The sequence below is a fragment of the Pongo abelii genome, chromosome 10, assembly GCF_028885655.2.
Source record: "Pongo abelii isolate AG06213 chromosome 10, NHGRI_mPonAbe1-v2.0_pri, whole genome shotgun sequence".
NCBI classification, from domain to species: Eukaryota; Metazoa; Chordata; class Mammalia; order Primates; family Hominidae; genus Pongo; species Pongo abelii.
In genome coordinates this window covers 36,043,071-36,059,645 of record NC_071995.2, presented here as the reverse complement: position 1 = coordinate 36,059,645, position 16,575 = coordinate 36,043,071, and positions in this window count along the sequence as shown.

The window sequence follows — 16,575 nt, the reverse complement described above, 5'->3', positions numbered from 1 at the left end:
TAGCCATTTCTATTCATGCCTGCCTTGTTATACCTGTCTCTTTAGGGCCAAGTTAGCTATTTTCTTATGGGACTTTGACTCATTAATAGCTTCTGGGGCAGAACAAAGCTACTGTATGACCTAGAAATTCAGCCTGCTGAGTGGAAAAGAAACTGTAAAACTTTCCTTTAGCAGGTATATTCATAGCAGGTCTCCTGGAAAGAGCAAAAAAATCACCTTTGGAGAGGAAATGCCAATACCTAACAGATAATAGCTCATAAGCTGCTTCATCTATGAAACAGTGTTGCTCTTATCATCACAAAAGAATAGGAGAGAAAGTGGGGTTATGCAGCTCACAATGAAGGCCCTGACATGAGCCACAAGATTAAATTGGTGTTAGAGGAAGTCTCGTATCTTTTTACTCAGACGGGAAATTGAGAGAGTGACATGACACTAAGTCAAAAAGTCAAAGGTTGAGAATCCAAATAAACTGATAAAAATGTCAACTCACAATCCTAGATCATTAACATAGCCATTTGGGATCTCACCTGTATATTTGGAATACCCATATTTGTATTTAATCCACACTTGTATTATTTATGTCAAATAAAGTCACGGTATCATTTTCCACATCTACATAGAAGCAGCTGGTTTTTTTTTGTTTTGTTTTGTTTTTTTTTTATGGAGTCTCGCTCTTCTGCCCAGGCTAGAGAGAGGCAGTTGTTTTTATATCTTGCATGGGAATACTCTGAATAACTTGACAAAGCAACATAATGCTTGGAAATTTCACACATGGTTTCAGCTAGATAAACACCACCTAGACACTAGCAGAAAGGATCAGGGACAGATTAGAATGTTTTCGTGAATAGCCAGATCAAATCTAGTGTGTGCTTTCTTTAAATTATTAAACCAGAAGTAAGAAATTGACCCCAATTTGAGCAATATAAAAAATAAGCTGCAAATAGCCAACTAAAATTCAGACCACAATAGAAATGAAACAGATTATTAAGTCACAGAAGAAACTCCAAACACTCTTTAGTTTTCAAATGATAGATCTATTAGCAGACCTCCCTCCTAGGCAACTTCTCTGGACTATATATTATACTCTGAATCACATGTTTTTCTCTTGACATTTTAGTGTCATAACAGGGGGGTAAATTAAAACTTGAACTACCTGCATAATGGATTTTTGTTCTGGTAATTAAGATAGCAGCTGGAGTTTTGACTTCTTTTGACATGTTTAGGAAGAGAAAGAAAAATGATCCTTGACCAACATGCTAGAATCTCAGTGGGCTAAAGTGGTTTTCCACAGGTTTGTAATAATTAATCTGAACTCAGAAGAGCTCCTAAAACACTTACTTCTCTGTAGATTTGATAATTTTGTGTTTCAAAATATTCAGCTGTGACAGTTTACAAATAACACGGCTTTGTAATATGCATGATAATCAGAATTTACGTTAAAAATTTTCTATGTCCAAAGGATTTGGAATACTGATTTGAAAAACAAACCTGGATCATCCTAAACACAAGTTGATTCTATCCATCAATCTCACAAATAGAAATGTGAATTTATTTTTTACTGCAGCCATTGGAAAGAAGAACAACATGATGCTCACAATGAAATTGTTTTTCGTCTTTCCTTTTTGCACTCAACTCTTTCTGGAATCTAGATTTCAGTTTTATTTATATACTTGGTCAGATGGTAAAGAATGTCAGAACATCAATCTGATTAATTCAAGTCTGTGGATGGAATAGTGACACTCCTTGTAAGTGTTGCCTTTTATGTCATCATACTGCAAAGGTTAAGTTGATTTGACCTGCTATAATCAAAAGCAGCCTATCGACCACTTCATTTTAATTACAGCTCTTTAGGAGTATTTTGATGCTAAGGAAGATTCTGCACTTGCTTTATGAAGAGCACAATTAAAGTTGTCAGTCTTCAGACATTAAAGTGCATGAAAACAGAAAAGAATGGGTTGCTTTAGGTTTCTATTTAATTGAGACATAAAAAGAATTAAATGTAGATGAGGTATATTCAAGCATTTGATTTGCAAAATGCTAGGGACTCTTTAAGATAAAAAGGATTGTATAAACCTAAGTTATTATCATTGATTTTCTGCAAAAATGGAGAAAAAGATTTGGGAAAAAAATAGAAGCAATGAAAAGGAATGCATGCTAAGGGACTCATGGATGAATGCTCCTTTGACTTTCTGGTGCATTCCCAAAATTTTGCAATCTCACACAAAATCCAGGAGCTTTGTCAGACTAACGTTTTTATAATTGATGAAAGTTATTTATATTACTTTCTACTGCCATTGCAATTCCTCTGCCTCTAAGATCAGTGATAATCCTTGGACCCATGCATGTTTTTGAGAAGACCTATGAAAGTGAAAGCTTCTGGATTCCATTGTAAAAGATATTTTAAAATTTTTGTGTCTTCATGGTTATTTTAAAGAGCATGGAGAAATTTAAATATCCTTGAATAAGAGAAAAAAATGGAAAATTTAAATTATGTTCAGTAAGAACATCAATATTCACATGAATCAAAAAGCAAAGAGAATTATAAATTATCATCATTCATTAAATATAAATTAAACATTTACTAAATGGTATTCCCTTTTTAGAAGCAGCAAACACAATTGAGTTAGATAATATCCTTGCTCTTAAGAATATCATTCTTTCAAAGAGAAAACATATAGGTTTTCTAAAGGGAGCAAGAATTAAAATCTAAGAGTGGCTTGTCTTTAAGGATTTTTGTTGTTTTGATTAATGCAGAGCCTGAAAGTCCAACTTCTTTCCCACCAAGACAGAAAAAGGCATAAAGAGTAGATTTAAGAAAAATAGCTCAGGATCCAGAAGAACCAGAACAACAAAACCTAAAGAATTCCTTTAAACATTGGATTTGATAGTTTATGGTAAGTAGGTCAAGGACTCTCACTAAGGAGAGTATCAGAGTCTTAATAAAATACTTCCCCTATTCCACAAACTGTAAATATATCGACTTCTTTTCTCCATGTGGTCCAGAAAAAAATGATTCTAGTTTCTGATTAAATACAATATGAGGCAAAAGTTTAAATGTATACATAAGTTACTGGTACCAACAGAAATGACACTGATAAATAAGGTAGAGCCAGTAACAACATCATAAGCCAGAAAGTATTTTGGAGGTAGTACAGTTATGGAAAATTGATCTTAATAAGGCCAAGGTAAAGGTTATGTCTTCACTGTGTCCTTGTGAGAAGTATAACCTACAAGGATAAAACTCTTTTAAGTTCTTTATTGAATCTAGGAGGAAGTCAAATTTGAGCTTAAAATTTTACTCTTGCCTCTGCTGGGAAATTTAGCTGTGGATTTTAACCCCCAACACTCCCTCCCACCACATATTCATCCAAGTCAAGATTTGAATATCTAGTATATTTACCTACTTAGGGACTTTTAAGAACCCAGATCAAGAAGACTCCTAAGCTCAGTTTCCTTCTTGCTTCCAGCTGGCATTAAAATGTCACTGAGTTTTTATGTTCTCCATGTAAACCATGTTTACTGACTACTTCACTGGCTAAAATGAATAAACAAATCCTGAAATATACATATAAATACACTTCAGGTATCCTAATTACTCAGGCAACTCAAAAAGATAGCTCCACTGGGTAGTTTGACAGACCCAAGTGTGAGATGTGAAAGTAGAGAGGCTGCTTTGTCTGCAGAGTGCATAAAATGCTATAATCAAAAGTAAGTGTTTTCTTATTGGTTGCTAAAATGAAAACCAACTATGCAGGTTTCATCATTTAGATAAGTTGCTTGGAGACATATTTGTGATTCTAACATCTCCTTGTTGAGAAGGAAGGTGTGTAAAAGGAAAGACATGAAGAAACTCTGTTACTCTTACCACTACTACTACAACTAACAACAATTGAGTGCTTCCTAGCTTCCTATCTTCTAAGCATTACATGCATATCATCCTGTTTAATCCTTACAATAACCTTACATGGTAGGTATTATCATTACCTTCATTTTTAAGATGCGGTAACTAAGGCACAGAAAAAGGGTGAATTACTTTGCTCCAGATTAACAAAGCTGCTAGATTATCATCTAGAGATATGATTCCAGACATAGGAAATCTGGCTCTATTCCTACCTTTATTTTGCTAAAATCTCTTGTAATCTATTTTATTTTGGCCATAAATATTAACAAGTATTCATAGACAATTTGTCTCTGAAGGAAAAAGATGAAACCAAGTTACTGTTGCTGTTTTTAAATAATTCTTCTCTAGGACTAACTTGCACCCCACAGCAGAGGACATATCTCAGGTAAGCAGTGCAGATTGCTCATCTCTGGGATCTTAGGATATTTCCTGAAGCAAAAGAAAGTCTTTGTGTGGGCTCCTTTTCTGATGCCAGAATCAAGGCAGAGAAGATGCTCTGTTTCATCACTTCCCTTTAAACAGTACAGGCAGTTCTCTCTAAGGCATGTGAAATTGGGCTAACTGATCATTAATAGTAATCGTTTGGATTTCCTTTGATATTAAGATAGGGAAGTGAGACTCCATATGCTGAATCTGTGAGACTTAGATATTTTAAAAGAAGAAATCATTATATTCTAAATTTTATTCAAATGTCCTAATTTCCAAAGTCAGTGAAACCAAGGAAATATTTTCTACATTCTTTTGATTCTAGAAATGAGGTCTTGATTGCTTGACTTGACCAAACTCATCCAGTAAGTTGTGAAATCTGTGATTATACCCAGGTTGAGGCAATTCCAAAAAGAGCAGGAAGAACAGTATAGGTGGTGTCTTAGTTCTTCTTCTGCTGTGATAACAATACCTGAGACTGAGTAATTCGTAAAGAATAGAAATTTATTTCTCACAGCTCTGGAGATTGGAAAATCCAAGACCAAGATGCCTGCATCTCGTTAGGCCCTTCTTGCTGAACCCTCACATGGTGGAAGGCAGAAGGCAAGTGATAACAGCATGTTGCATGAAGTTTTCAATTGCCTTAATTCCATTCTTCTTGAAGGAGGACCCATAGTGGCTGATCATGTTTTGAAGACCCCACCTCTTAATACTATCATATTGGCAAACCTGAATTTTGGAGGGTACACATTCAAATCATAGCAGGTGGTAAGGATCCAGTTGTACTTAAGAAAATAAATAGAACTGACAATAAACACATCTGTGATTGCCAATCAGAAGATACGGCAAGTTAAGAGTGGAGCCGTTATTCTGGTAATATGACTAAGAAGTAAAAACAGACATGACAGGGGTTAATGAGGAAGTTTGTAGATTGCATACTCTGTGCCAGGCTTCACTAAATTGTTTTTGTTTTAAAGACATGCATTTTGACTTTAATATTCCCATCGACCTGATGAGATACCTCTGATTACTATATCCATTTTATAAAGAAGAAAACTAAGACAGTAGATGGTAGATCTAATATCCAAACCTAGACTAATTTGCATAACCATGATAGTATGATGACTGTTATACCAAATAGTTTTTACAGACAAAAGAGAATTGCATTTCAGTGAGCTTCTTCATATTCAACAAAATTGTCTAATACTGTGCAAGGGTTAGGAGTGCAGCAGCTGTAAGTAGCACATATGTTTATGGTGAAGCTGTCACACAGTTTAATTCTCACTGAAGTAGTTATAGAAAATCTCAGAAGTTTAGCACTTCACATTTTGAGGTCACTTTAAAAAGATTTAGATTACTTAGCTGCAAGGGAATCCCATCATAAATTGATGATAACTCTACTTCAAGGAAACAAGATCATAAATGTTTAAACAACAGTAAATAATTCATTAATAGTTGAGCTTTCTGCATTTCTCTATTTGAGAAGTGCCAATTAAATAGCACCTCAGAACAGCCCAACTGCTGGAATTGGTCATATTAAATGTTGAGACTTCAGTCTCAACACACACTTCTTGCAACACAAGCTTATGGGAAAGTTGCAATGCATTTGTCAAAGGAATGTAGCAAAAGAATTAACACTTTAGAATTGGTCAAACTGAGTTTGAGTGTTGACTTTAACACTTGTAGCTGTATAATATTAATGAGTTTTATTCTCATATCACAATTTATAGTACTCATTCATTGTTATAGGCACAAATTAAATTAAATAACATGTATGCTTATATAAAACCTGGTAAATAGTAAGCAAGAATAAATTGTGACTATTATTACTGGACAAATGCTAAGGTATAAAAGAAATTAGCCTAGGGGAATCTGTTTCAGTATGTGACAGCTTCTGTGTGTGTCTATTATAGAAGCATTCCAGAAAGTTCAATCACATTGGCCTAATATATAAAGATCTTCATGAGCTTGTCAGTATAGCACAGAAAAAAAGAGCATGAGTTCTGAAACCCTTCCCTTGACTCAAATCCTGCCCATATGACTTTGTCTAAATGATTTAACACCTTTGTGCCTCAGTGTTCTCATCTGTAGAATTGAATAGCAACAGTCTCTAGGGTTGAAAGTTGTAAGGATTAAATGGAGTATCCGTTGAAAACACTTGCCTCTATGCCTGGCACATAGGAAGCACTGAATACATGTTATCTACAATGTAAACTATCTGGTCCCAACTCTTTTGTCATTTGATCTCCTACCACACTGCTGCAAATACCTTTGGCCTGGCCACACCAACCACTCCAGTTCCCCCAACATTCTTGTTCTGTGCTTCCGTCCTTTCCTTCATGTATGTTGTTATGGCTGCCTGGAATTCCCTCTCTACTCCTCCTATGTAGCTCACTCTCACTGTCCTTCAAAACTCAGCTCAAATACACCTCCACCAGGTGGCTGCTCTGACTTGCTTAGATTTAGATGTTCCTTCATTGCTCCTCCGTTTGCTGTCTTTGTACCACTAGCTCACAGTACTTGTTACATAGCACTGTAATCGTGGCTTTACTTTTAAGTCCTTCTCACTAAACCTTGTACTCCTTAAGAGAAATGTCTTGTGTTTATCAAGGGCCAAGCATGGTAACTGGTTCCCCATAAATTCCCAATAAATTATGTGGAATAAATAAATAAATAGAGATGGCTGAATTGCTCAAAAGTACAGCAGTAAACCACATCCAAAATTAGTATCCTTCACTTAGGGCAAAACAGCAAATAGGTTAGGAGCAAGTGTGGGCTTGGGAGTTGACATGGATCCAAATCCTAGATTGCTGTTCCCACCTCTGTGGCTTTGGGGGAGTTAAAGTCTCTGTTCCTCAGTTTTCACATCTGTATAAGGAAGATGCTAATATTAATAATCTATATCTCTTAGGATAGTTATAGGGGTTAGGGATATAATCCCTGTCAAGTGCTTGGAATAGTGCTAGGTACATAGAAATTGCTTAATGAATGTTAGCTATTCAGTAGGAACTGCAAACTCAGAATATGAAGCAAAAAGTTGAGACTACTGTCTCAAAAAGTTGGAAAAGAGTTTGCTGTTCAGTTAAGAGCAGTGGCATCGGTTGCATGAGACTTAAACACAGCCCTTGGTTTACTGTCCAAGGGACCAAAGGATCTTCTGGAGACAGCAAATAGCACACTCAGATAAATGATAGCATGAATGCTCCATGCAAAATGTAAAACTGGTTGGAGAAGTTTTCATTTAAACTAATTATTTCCTGAAAAATATTCAGTATTTTTCAGTCTCCTACTTTTGGCGCTCTCAGGTAACATTCTAATTAGTTTTTCCTTCCTGTAGAAACCATAAAGGTAGTTTCTTCACCTCTCATCATGTGGGAACAATGGGGGACTTCTTAGTAATGTGCTGAATTTTTAGAAAGTCCTTTGAAATGGAGAAAATATCTAGTCTGCAGGCAGAGCAACATTAGAAACTGGCTGAATTAAATGCTAGATTCTTGCTCTGTTTTCACCAGAAATATTCCTTCCTTACTGCTTGAGAAGTTGGAAAAGGTAACCCCTAAGATTTATTGCAAAGACAAAAAAAAATTAACTATGATATGATTCTATGGATTTCAATAGAAATGTTATTTTCTAGAAGGATCAATAAAACCAAAACAAATTTAAAACTTAGATGAAAATTTAATTCCAGATATTTTTAATAGAGGGGATGGTAACTTTTACTACTATTATCTATTTTTTTGAATCAAAAAAGTTTATAGCAATATAAGACAGACTATATAAATTCATATGAATATCAGAAATTTAGACAAATAAACAAACATGGAAAATGCCAAGTTTAAGCAGAGAATTCATAGTATATGCAATTGAAGCAATAAGTTCTTGGGGTATCAGCTCAGAGACTGAACCTCACTCAACATCTCTGGATAGTGACTTCTCCATCATTAAAAAAGAATAAAAATATCAGCCCTGCTCACTTTACAGAGTTATTAGAGAAAAGGTAATAACAGATGGAAATTCTTCGTAATGTTACCCATGTACAGTCTGGGTTGAGTGTGCCCAGCCTTGAAAATCAATGAAGAGTAATTATGTCTTTATGGAAGATAGAATATCTCCACTCCAAATCTCACTGCTCTGGGCTCTTACTCAACTTGATATCAATATGCTCCTGTAATTATTTGCCTCTAATATTCCTGAGAATTCCCAGATGTGTTTATATATGTAATTAAAATGTTCTGTATTTTCCACCAGTTTGAGAGTCTCGGAGAAGGACATTAACCCACAATAAATCACTGGGAGCAGGTGTAGGTGGGACATACACAAATAGCTCCCAGTGAGTGGGAGTGGTCGTGTCATGCAGAATCAGCCCACTGCTGTTGCTTTTCTCCTCTTCTGCTCTCCTTGGTTGCTCTGCTGTGCACATACTGCCCATTTCCTCTAACTCAGCCAGGAACATGCTCATTATTGTCCTCTTTCTACTTGGGCTTTCGGGATCTCTGGGTTTTTCCTCAGTCTAGGATTTCCTTCTGGTGAACCCCCAGTAGAGTTCTACAACTCCTGCCCATGGTAACCTGAACTATTCTTCAATGTTAGGGCCTTACCCATACTCAAATCATAAGAGCTCTTGCATCAGTTGATAGGCTGGGAAAGTGGAGGGAGCAGAGCTGGCCCCCTTGAGCAAAAGCCTCCTGGAGACATGCTTTCTGAAATTGTGCTGGCTGATGTCATCAACTCTTGTTCACTCAGAGTAATTACCTTTGTTCTCCTGGGTTCAAGTACCCATCTTCTTCAGGTGACCTACATTCAGTACAATTCCAAGCTTCCAAGGTGTGAATGGGCTTCATATTCTTTATCTCTTGGGCCCATACAAATCACAGAAGCTGTTGTAAACACCAAAGCACATATTTTGTATTCTGACATTGCAAACACAATGTGTGAAACCTTCTGAGAGAGGAAATTCTTCTGCCCAGGGCATACAGAGGGCATCAGGGGAATGGTGGGGGCTTATCAGAGTCTTTATTTAGCCCAAATACCTTATATATATAATCATATATATGATTACTATTTTCATATGAAGAGGTCATGAGTGACTCTAAGACATTTAGTAACAGCCATGACACAACCTGGCAGCACAAATTCTCCCCTCTTCCTTCCATGCTGTGAAACCATTTGCTTTTATTGCACAACTCCTACTTATGGCCAAATACTAGAGTAACATATTGCCACTCCCCAAAACCTTCCAGCCAGAAAACTAGACACCAAGTAAGCAAAGAAAACCACAAACCATTGTTCGTTTTAATCTATTTCATTTATTTATTTTCCCATATGAATAAAGGTTAGATTGTTGACTTAAATTAAGAAGAAGACATATGTTAAAACAACCTGGACTTCACAATGACATTAAAATTAAATATTAGTAATAGGTTGTAGGATGCAAACTGAAGCTTGGTCTCAGGGAGTTAAAAATCTAATGCAATTTAGTTTTACAGTAATGATACTATCAAGATAGAAAATGAAATTACTTTGATTTGAAAAGTCATGATGGGAATAGGCACTTATTACAAGAAATAAAAGACTGGAATATTTAATTCCAGTTGATGCTAAGATCCATTTAGATATGGCACTCCTTAATAATCTCATCACTGAAATGTGAAGAAGAGTTACTGCTTACCCTATACCTCAAGCAATTCTAGATTTAGACAGGCATGGTGCTTTGATAATGGCACAATATATTCAAAGACTAAGTCATTCTCCACTTATCCTATCTGTAGCTGGCAGCTCTGAGGGAACAGCTTCTAATAAAATATTAGAGAAGAAAAAGTAGAGAAATTTTCTCTTAGACACCATTGGTACTCTGAGATTACCAGCTTCTTATTTTTAAAATATTTTTCCAAGAAACTACAGTCATCAACACTAATTCACTTCTAAATTGTGACTGAGTAGTCCTGCTTGGGCTGTTTATTACCTTCTATTCTTCTGCACAGTCTAAGGGTACAAAAAACAGGTAATTTTATATCATTTTTAAATTGAGAAGGTAGATGTGGGAGGTAGAGTACTCCTAGAAAAAGAAAAAGTTTAAGTGCCTCCTTATCAATACTTCATCTAAAGTTTGTTTCGATCATTCTTTCACTCTTATTCATATGTTAATATTTATTTTCTTCAAAACTCTTAGGTCTATCCAAAATTACAATGCTGTCTGTTTACTGTTATCTTCTCTCTCTGCTCACTGGAAGATTTGATCCTTCATTGCCATGGGATTTTAATTTTTTTCATCATTGTTTCTCTAGTTAATAATACCTTCAGTAGTCTCAAAAACATATTGAATAAACAAATGATAAGTGAATATTTAATGTGTTCAAGAGAAAAATTGCATCACAAAGGAGCACTGTCACTGCAAATAGCCTCAGTACTAGGTTAAAAAAAAATAATGTCAGGGATCTCAGCTTCTAAAGGTTTCTTTCAAACTAATACATTGATTTATGATTAATTGATGAGCTAACTGGAAACTACTTAATTTATGTTCAAATGTAGTTAGTTCAATTGTACACTATCAGCTCTAAATATTATGATGCTTTTAAAGTGTTAAGATAAAGCCTTATGCAGCTAAATAGAAACTTGTACATACTATAGTGTTAAATGAAATAACTGTATAGTAAAAAATGTTGCCTAATCTTATAAAATTATAGAAATGAGAAACTAAAATTAAATCAAAATGGTTCTTTTTGCTAAAGTGATGATGCTCAGGATGACTTCGTGTTTTTATTTTTTAACCTGCTATTTTTGCAATAATGCTTATTTGTATTTTCAAAATATGGACATTAAAAATCTCTTGGGATCTGTCTCAGGCTGATTCAGCATTTGAATTGCTCATATATATATGTCACTTACATATAATTATTATATATAATATAATATATAATACATAAATATATTATTGTATTATAGAATTGTATGTTATATATAACATATAATTCTACAATGTAACATTTTAATTATAATATATAATTAATTTCTATTAATGTTATATTATAATTCATATAAATTATATATTATAATATATAATTAATTTCTATTAATGTTATATTATAATTCATATAAATTATATATTATAATATATAATTAATTTATATTAATAATATATTAATTATAATTATATATATTATTATATGTAATAATTATATATATAATTCTCAAAATCTCTAAAATTGACTACTTTCTTATGTATTTCTCTAAGCAAAATATCTGTTGCCTCCGATTTTGGTTGACTAACAACTGACATTTACTTAATGCTCTCAGTGTTTTTATCCCATAGCAATTAACTCCATTACTGCCTCTTTCCACTGATAGCGTCCTCCCCACTCTTCCTTGTTTTTACTCCAAGAATAGCTGTCACAGACATTATCTTCTTAAAATCGTCATAGAAATTATGTATATGTGGGTCTATGTGTGCTAATGTTGGATAACAGGGGAAAATGTTAAGAAACACTTGCCCATAGAAACAGAACAACCCATATAATTCTTTCTGCAGGAGCTGTTATCAATTTCAAAAAAAAATCCTTTAAACATCAAATACTCATAAAAATGCAAGTGATTTTTCCAGTAATAATAAAAATGATAATAAATACTCCGTATTTGGCATTATCTTATTGAACACACACTGTCTTCATGTTTTATTTTCTTTGACACAATAGCCCCAGGAGAGAAGTGAAGCAAGCATTGATTAGTTTTTCAAAATGATTTTAATAAATATATCCATATATAGGTTCTGTAATATACTTGTTCTTTCTACTGTTTGCCACTGACTTTCTTTTTCTAGTGGATATTACATAAATGCATTTCTCTAGTACTGATGTCTTATTTGCTCTTTAAAACAAGATCAGCTAGAGCATGCTGCATTTCCATGAAATTTTTTATTGTGTAGACTTTAACATTAATGAACCTCAATGATTTTATGAAGCACTGGATTTGTACTCTCAAGAAATTGTGTTATAATTAATATCACTATGGATAATTTATCTTCAAGATGATTTAGATTGGAATATTAAAGTTGTTGACTGAAAAGTCAGGGATTAATCATTTTGGCTGCAATTACTTATATAAAATGACTGAAAGGACTCTCAGATCTTCAGTGTATTTCTGCAAAGGAGACCTTTATATGAAGATGGGATAAATTTGAGCTCACATGGTTACCCACCAGTTTAATTAATGTTTATAGTTCTCTGAGAAGAAATAATTGACATTCATAATTGCCAAAGAGGAAAACTGAGACACAAAATAATGAACTTCAGAGAAGGTCATACTTTGTTTCTCTTTTTGTTTTTGTTTTTTTGCAGTTGCAAGATTTAATAGAGTGATAACAGAGCTCCCATACAAAGGGAGGGGACCCAAAGGGGGTTGCCATTGTCAGCTCGAATGCCTGGGTTTATATCCCAATCCTTGTCCCTCCTGCTGTGCTCTTAGGCAATAGATGATTGGCTATTTCTTTACCTCCTGTTTTGCCTAATTAGCATTTTAGTGAGCTCTCTGATTGATCGGGTGTGAGCTAAGTTGCAAGCCCCATGTTTAAACGTGGATGCAGTCACCTTCCTAGCCAGGCTTACGGACTCTTAGTTGGGTAGGAAATCCAGCTAGTCCTGTCTCTCAGTCCCCCCTCTCAACAGGAAAACCCAAATGCTGTTGGGGAGGTTGGCTGATGACCACTCTAACTGCTTCCTGCTGAATTGGGTCATAGTAGGGGTGGTGCAGTTGAGATTTCCTCGGGAGGTGTGCCTTTGATGTCATTAACATCAAAGCATGGGCTAGCAGGCCGATTCAGGGGTCCACGGTAGATCTTAGTCATGGACTGCATCTGGGGCTCCATTCGAAGAATGATTTGTGGTTTTACAGCTTTGATTCTGGAAGAGACAAACTTAACAAGGAGTTAAAGATAGAGGGATTGAAATGTATGGCCTGAAGTGCAGGGGATTATTTCTTTGGCACACTTCACAGGCCCTGACTATCTGCTTGACAGTTTTGAAAAGGCCTGGTCCAGTAAATAATAATTTGGCCATCTGATGGGTGCTATCAATGCCTAAGTGAAAGGTTTGGTGAAGGGTTTTAAGTAATTTCCATTGGTTAGCTGCTGGCAAAAGTATTTTCCTTCTTTGGTGGCTAGCCATCCTGAGGGGAGAAAACTATGTCCTTATGAGGTTCCCCATTATATTTCTCCTGCTGAGTACTGGGGCTTGGTTTCCTGGAGGGGATTACCCCATACTAGGAGTCCTTCTATAAGCATTTCTAATGGAGGGTCCTGCCTTGTGGCTCTTTTGGCTTCAATATTCGCTTCGCGGTTCCCTTCTATTTCCTTTTCCTTTGCTTTCTGATGACCCTGGCAGTGTAAGACTGCCACCTCTTTAGGTTTCTGTACAGCCAATAATAATCTCCTAATGGCTTTCTGATGTTTGATAGGTGTTCCCTTGGAAGTTAGGAATTCATTTTCTCTCCATATTGCTGCATGGGCATGGAGGACTAGGTAAGCATACTTAGAGTCTGTATATATATTTACCCTTTTTCCTTCTCCTAATTCTAGTGTCCGAGTGAGAGCTATTAATTTTGCCAGCTGAGCACTAGTTCTTGGAGTGAGGGGATTACTTTCAAGTATTCCATTGTCACTGACCACTGCATACCCCGCTTGTCAAAGTCCTTTTTCTACAAAGGAACTTCCATCAGTATACAAGTTGAGGTCGGGATCAGTCAAGGGAACCTCAAGTGGCAAAGGTTTGAGCAATTACTTGTTGACAGTTGTGTTCTATCTTTTCTTCATTGTCTGGAAGAAATGTGGCTGGGTTAAGAATTACACAAGTGTGCAGTTGCAGCACTGGCCCTTCAAGTAATAGAGCCTGATATTTAAGTAAACGGTTGTCTGACAGCCACAAGTCTCCTTTAGCAGTGAATATGCCGTTCACATCATGAGATGTCCACACAGTAAGATCTCTTCCCTGTATTATTTTAACTGCTTCAGATACTAAGACTGCCACTGCTGCCACTACCCATAAACAATGAGGCCAACCCTTTGCCACTACATCAGTTACCTTACTCAGGTATGCCACGGGTTGCAAGCTCATCCCTTGGACCTGCATGAGAACTCCTAGAGCTATTCCTCATTTTTTGTGATATATAAAGAAAAGTCTTTCCCCATTGGCAAGCTTAACACTGGGGCTTGGGTTAGGGCCTTCTTTAGGGCCTGGAAAGCCTCTTCTGCTTCAGGTATCCATCTTACTCAAGGGGTATTGGCTTTCTGAGTTTCCTTAATTAGTATATATAATGGTCTGGCTATTTCGCCATACCTGGGAATCCATATTCGGCAGAAACCTGTTATGCCAAGGAACACTCTTAGTTGCTTTAGGGTTTTGGGATGAGGATAAGCCAGTATAGGCTGGATACATTCCTCACTGAGGGCCCTGGTGCCTTTGGATAATTTTAGCTCTAAGTATTTAACCTGCTGTGAGCAAAGCTGAGGCTTTGGTTTGGAAACCTTGTAGCCACAGGTGGCAAGAAAATTCAAGAGCGCTTAGGTGGCTTGATGGCATGAGGTTTCTGAATGGGTGGCTAAAATTAAATCATCCACACACCGAAGGACTAGAGTGTCCAGGTATGAGAACTGGCTCAAGTCTTGGGCTAATGCCTGGCCAAATAGATGGGGGCTATCCCTGAACCTTTGGGGTAAAACAGTCCAGGTGAGTTGAGATGTTGAGTTCAAAGGATCTTCAAAGGCAAACAAGAATTGAGAGTCAGGATGTACAGGGATGCAGAAAAGGGCATCCTTAAGGTCCAGGACTGTAAACTACTCTGCTTCCTCTGGTATTTGGGAAAGCAGAGTGTAAGGGTTAGGTACAGCTGGGTATGAAGGGACAACAACCTCATCGATAATCCTGAGATCTTGCACTAACCTGCACTGTCCATTGGGTTTCTGTACTCCTAAAATTGGAGTCTTGCAGGGGCTACTGCATGGTTTTACTAGGCCTTGGGCTTTTGGGTCCTTAACAATCTTTTGGAGTCCTTGTTGGGCCTCGGGTCTAAGGGGGTACTGCCTTTGGTAGGGAAAGGAGGCAGAATCCTTTAGTTTAACTTGAACAGGATGGGCATTCTTTGCTCATCCATATTGTCCTTCTGTTGCCCAGACTTCAGAGAAGGTCATACTTTGAGTAAATAATGGCATTCTGAGATTCCACCCTTTAGTCTGCCTCTGTCAGCTTTCTGAGGGTGATAACTATGCTGACCTCCTAAATGTACAGCACCTAATATATAGCTACACATATCCTAGACTCCTAATAAATGCCACTTGTCACCTGGATTATGCTTCCTTCATGGGAGCTGTGCTGCCTAATTAATTCTGTTATACTCTCCTTAAGTGTCCTTAGCCCCCTTTCCTCTTCTCTATACTGCTCTCAGGTAACACTAAATATCCCCAGTCACTGTACACAAAGTGGGTTGTATGGTGGCCCCAAGAAACGTATGTCTACATGGTAATACCCAGCCCCTGTGAATGTTATTTTATTTGGAAAAAGTGTTCTTTGCAAATGTAACTTAATTAAGGATCTTCAGATGAGATCATCCTGGATTATTTGAGTAGGTCCTAAATCCTGACACATGCTCTTGTAACAGACTGAAGAGGAGACACAGACACAGAGGAAAAGGCCATGTGAAAATGGAGAAAAAGATGAGACTTACCCAGTCATAAGCCAAAAAGTGCCTAGAGCTGCCAGAGGCGAGGCTAGGCAAGGAAGATCCTCCTCTAAATCATGAGCAGAAAGTGTGGCCACCCACACCTTTGATTTCAGACTTCTGCTTCCAAAATTGTGAGATAATTAATTTGTTTTGTGTAAGCCATCCAATTTGTGGTATATTGTTGCAGTGGCCCTACAATACTAATATGAGCTGCAATGATAACTGTTAGAGAAATGGTTTTGAATAGGTAAAATAGGAAATATTCTAAGATTTATGTATTTAATTTAGGCAATAGTCCAAGAAAAAAGCACACAGGTATATGTAATAAAGTAGAAAAGAGCTACATTTTAATAAATTGATCTGAGACAGGAATAGATTTGTTGCAGATGTTCAGCCCACTTTCACAATTGGTTAGTTCTTGTCCTTAGCAGCCACTAGTCCACACTGAGAAATCAAGCAAACAAAACTTCTCTATTGCTCTGAATAAAATACTAAATGGATACTTAGTATCTTCAAATAATGTTTTCTCCTGCCTCAGATTTTTC